A 6,000-nucleotide genomic window follows, 5' to 3' on the forward strand; every position below is an offset into this window, starting at 1 on the left:
AACAATGGCCTGGCTCTGGTCTCATAACACAATACTGTTTCTTTGCTGAACTAATGTACAGGGAACAGCTTGATATGTGATAAAGCCAATAATATTTACATTTAAATAGTACACGTTGACTGTTTTTTCTACGATTTCTGGAACGTATTTTCACCTGTACTGTATATTTTACATTACCGCGATGTTTTAAGGAAAAGTAGTCTACACAGACTTAATGTGGCAGCAGACTGGACGGGATATGATAATACCAAATAGGATAAAAAGGGAATATCAACATCCGGGGTAATCATTATATAAGCATGCTGAATATTGACGTGAATAGAAGCAAGATGGATCTTATTTAAATGATAAGTTCGTAAACATTAATATCATTATATGCAATATACATGGTATCTTCCCATATATAGTGACAGACAGCGACATACAGATAGCGGGAACTCCAGCTTTGTTAAAGGTCAATGTCACATGTCTTGATTACAGTTAAACAGACTCGGTTTAGTTGTAAGCTGTCGTTGCTGACGAGGTTGCTAGAGGAAATTGCAAACGCGGAAAAATGGCAGATATAAAAAGGATATTGGCTATCATGCAAGAAATATGTACACACATATCGGATTCAGATCTACAAGCAATCTCCGTTTGGGCAATGTTAAAAAGCCTAGACAGAAGGAACATTTCCACCGGATCTATATTTATATCACTTGTTGAATAAAACCTTGCGAGTGACGGTATATGTTTGACAATAAAGTGATTGAAATACGCTCAGAACACCGCTTTTGTGCACATTGGTTGATCCATGTTTATATCTTTACTAGTGTCACGTAAAACTCCCAGCAGTCCAGCATCTTTAAAATCGTTCTGCATGTAAATAGTGGATCACAAAACAGACACAAACCTTTGCACAGTGTTCACCTCTGAATAAGAATTGCTCATCAACCTTTGACGTAAAAATCGAAATTCATTTATTCCATTGTGCTTTTATGTACAAGATATTTATAATGATAATTCTTACTCATCTCAACAGCGTTTATAAATATTGAATTATTACGAATAGACCCCGAAATAATATCACCTGATACATCTAGCGCAGCTTTTTATAAACCTTGCATAAGTTAAAACGGTAATGTCTTTATGCATCTACACACTTACAAGTAACAACTCAACAACTATATTGAATGAATAAGGCCACCCTCACAGAGGGTGACAGGGTATTTATTAAATCAACAGCAAATGATAATCAATAAAATACAAGACAAAATTTATGTGAAACACACATAAAACAATATTTGCTTCAAGAATTAAATAAACCAAAAAGCCAATGTGGGGGTTACAAAGTAAAAACCGCCTGAAATGCACATAAAACAATAGTTGCTTCAAGAATTAAATAAACCAAAAAGCCAATGTGGGGGTTTACAAAGAAAAAATCGCCGTTTAGCCCGTATGTGAGATATACAAAATAAAAAACCTTTATAGGGTGGGAAAGGGCGGGAATTCAAAAATAAAGTCTAAAAGCCATATTCAAAACAGGTTAAAACTGTTGAGGAGGAAAATTTCAATATGGCTGCCTGACGCTTAGGGTTCTGATGAAATATTTGGGGTCTGTAACCCCTTTCGGACACATTGACCAATCAAATGCCCTTCCTCTATCCCAAAGGGGCATAACTCGTACCGACAAAATGTAAAATCCATACAAGGGGGCATAACTCGAATTAGTCTATATGCTGAAGAAAAGGACATTATTAACACAAACAAATTCTACAAAAGTCTAATAAAATAAAACTTGTATTGGTGTTTCCGATGCATAAATTAAGCTAAATACTTAGCTGCATTTTACACCAATAAAAATGACATTTAAATGATATATAGAGTGTTGTTTTGGAAAATTCAAATTTTGATAGAAGACAATTATGATATATGAAAAAAAAATCCCGTGCCACATCAATAGGTGACATAGATAGCAAAGTCTTAAAGAAGCTAATTGCTACACTGGTAGGAAACCTTCCCCTTTCGAAATCAATAATCAAATTAAACTAAGATTTCTCCAAGTGATAAAATACTGTTACAAATAAGACCTAATTATCTTATATTCGTTTTTACAGGATACATATATATATATATATATATATATCAATCAATAAGAGATTGGATGTTTGATACCCGCACAGGAATCTTAGCTTCACACTCATCATATATATACTTCAAAGCTGGGATATTTAACGACCCGCAGGGGAAAGATGATATTTAACACTACTCAAGGTTAACTTCAAAAGCAAAACATTGATTTTGATTTAAATCTCGATAAAAAAACATATTTATAATTTAATATTTGATAACGAGATACGATGAAAGTTTCAATGTTCCAACCGATTGCAAATAGTATCGTTGGTTTTAACAAAATTGCATTAAAGCACTGAAAATCATGTCTCTTTGAAAAACTGTTCCATATCAATTGTCTGACAAAGTGGCGAAACAGTTATGTCCTATTTGTGTGATGCGTTTCCAAGCAGATGAATTAGTGTTATCTTTTGCAAAGAATGGTACATTAAACTACATGCGATGAGTCACATTATGATAAGCTTTTAGTATACCAGAGTGTATACCAAACGTATAAATAAGGAAGTCGCTCTCTAGATTTGTCTTTGAAAATCAAGAGATGCCGAACGTGCTTTGATAATTCGATCTGGTATTGACAACTCGTATACAGCGAAACGGTATTCCATTTCGGGCCGGAAATGAGATACCTAACGATATATGTTGGAAAGCGGAAATATACAGCGACACCTATAATTTACCGGAAACAGTCTCGGTTTTGCAATTTAGTCCTTGTTGGTCGTGTTAACCTTGCCTAAATCAGCCTACTCACGGCACCAGGAAGTCTGTATGTTGTAAACTCATCCTGTTTTACATTGTCTGCTCGTCATAATGTTCATCAGCCAGGGATCCCTCGGGCCCACGCACGCCGTAACCCGTGTCCCCCGGGCCCCGACCCTGATACGTAGGAGCAGATTCCCGCGTGGGCGGAAAATGCTTAAATCAGATTTTTATGATTCCCCGAAGGTGTAAATGTAATACAAAGGATTGATTACTGTTAGATGATCGATATCCCATTACTACCAGTAAATATGTAGTATATGATTGACGTGTTTCATTACATGTCTGAGGAAAACGTCTGATATGTGTTAAACTAATTGGTATATACATATAAAATGCCGTCATCCGATCGATGTGTCACGTAAAATAGTCTGCCAAGTACAGGAATGGTCACCTGATGACACGAATACATCTCAAGGACAAGAAGGTTAAGTTCATTTATACGGTTTTTTGCGCCAGGAATTTGACGCCAAAATATTAAAGCGCTAACCACGGTTATACTTTATCAACTATTGCGGATTTATTGAACCGACATGTGACTGTAAGTTGAAACTAATTCCATTTCTGCATTTTGTTTACAGCCTGTTAAAGAAGGCACTGAAAACATTGTTCGAAACCAGGGAACTTTATGGCTGTTACTGTCGAATTGTTCTTGTTTCCAGACAAAGCAAAATGAAGTATTGTAGGTTGTTCTATTCTCCCTTATAAACTGAACAGGAGCATTTTCAGACCATTACTAATCATTTCTCCTTGTTATATATTGTACCAACCTTATTATTAAAGCAATTTTAATGTTACTAGCACAGAAGACATTAAGCGAATCCAGTCAATTAAGAACCAAATGTCGTCCAAAAGCTGATGTTTTTTTTATAAGATTTGCAAGGTTTAATACACTTGATTTCACGGATAGCAAGAAATTATACAAGGGTATAAAAAGGGTGACAGGCATATTGTGCTGCAAGATCAAGGTCTGGTCCAACACAAACCACCGACAGTACAAACTCCTCACATTATACTGGGGTACTACATAGGAAGAACAAGTAGGATCAAGGTCAAGTCCAACACAAACCACCGACAGTACAAACTCCCACATATACTGGGGTACTACATAGGAAGAACAAGTAGGATCAAGGTCAAGTCAACACAAACCACCGACAGTACAAACTCCTCACATTATACTGGGGTACTACATAGAAGAACAATGGACAAGGTCAAGTCAACACAAACCACCGACAGTACAAACTCCTCACATTATACTGGGGTACTACATAGGAAGAACAAGTAGGATCAAGGTCAAGTCAGACACAAACGGGGTACTACACAAGTAGGATCAAGGTCAAGTACAACCACTCCAGTCAAACTCCTCACATTATACTGGGGTACTACATAGGAAGAACAAGTAGGATCAAGGTACAAAGTCCTCACATTATATGGGGTACACATCACAAAACCACCGACAGTACAAACTCCTCACATTATACTGGGGTACTACATAGGAAGAACAAGGATCAACAAGTCAGACACAAACCACCGAAGTACAAACTCCTCACATTATACGTACTACATAGGAAAACAAAGGATCAAGGTCAAGTCAGACACAAACCACCGAAGTACAAACTCCTCACATACGGGTATATAGCGGTAACATCAAAACATATACGTACTACATGAACAAGTAGGATCAAGGTCAAGTCAACACAAACCACCGAAGTACAAACTCCTCACATTATACTGGGGTACTACATAGGAAAACAAGTAGGATCAAGGTCAGTACAAACTCCTCACATTATACTGGGGTACACCAAGTAGGATCAAGGTCAAGTCAGACACAAACCACCGACAGTACAAACTCCTCACATTATACTGGGGTACTACATAGGAAGAACAAGTAGGATCAAGGTCAAGTCAGACACAAACCACCGACAGTAAAAACTCCTCACATTATACTGGGGTACTACATAGGAAGAACAAGTAGGATCAAGGTCAAGTCAGACACAAACCACCGACAGTACAAACTCCTCACATTATACTGGGGTACTACATAGGAAGAACAAGTAGGATCAAGGTCAAGTCAGACACAAACCACCGACAGTACAAACTCCTCACATTATACTGGGGTACTACATAGGAAGAACAAGTAGGATCAAGGTCAAGTCAGACACAAACCACCGACAGTACAAACTCCTCACATTATACTGGGGTACTACTTAGGAAGAACAGGAATGAGACAGTTAGGATGTTTTCAAAAAGGTATTTACTTTTTTGCACGCTTTACTACATACATCTGTAATTCTTACTATTTTGTTGTCGATGTATCTGCATACTCATTGCATTTTTTTGCAAAATTAATTAGTATCTGAATTGCAATTATCTAGCATGTTAAACGCAGCATTTTAATTTGGTATGCTAACATGGTTATTCTGTTCCGCATTTAAGTCAGAGTTGTGCATTTTAATTTGGCATATCAATTCGGTGTATTACACATTATAAATGCAGTTGTTTAATCATCATGACAATACTCTGTGACCGTTAAGCAGGCTCGGAAACAACATCTTTATTGGCATACACATTATTATATGTTATCCAAAGCTTTCCTCAAAGTAATAATTAACCTCGTTGTGGTACAGAGCCAATGAAAGCATGGTATGTACGTTATTAAAGCCCACGACATTATGTGATGTTCAGATTAAGAATGCATGCCTTATTATCCTAAAAACATTATGAGTGATATAACATTGCCGCTGTATGATTTCAGCTTGTAATAACGACAGTACGTGACGTTCCGTGCTGATATTGGCGTACCTGACAGACGACCCCCCGCACAGATCTCCGCGAAACCTATCTCATTATGTAAAGTGTACCAATTGTCCTGATGATTTCTCAGGATTTATCTCAGACGTTGGTCATTTCATACTTCAAACAGCTCTGGAATCCAGGGAGCAAATCCCTTTGTTCTGGCGTTATTGACCTCGTCACGAACAAGCTGTTTTTCTCACCTAATTCTATTTTCATGGAATTGCTGTACATCTTTCAGCTTAACAAGACCCTATAATCGACGTCATTCTTAGTTAATTGTGTGTCAGTAAAGGGTATGACGTTTTAGTATTAGACTCTGAGTAAGAAGTTTCATTA

This window comes from Argopecten irradians, chromosome 1 (assembly GCF_041381155.1).
Source record: "Argopecten irradians isolate NY chromosome 1, Ai_NY, whole genome shotgun sequence".
NCBI classification, from domain to species: domain Eukaryota; kingdom Metazoa; phylum Mollusca; class Bivalvia; order Pectinida; family Pectinidae; genus Argopecten; species Argopecten irradians.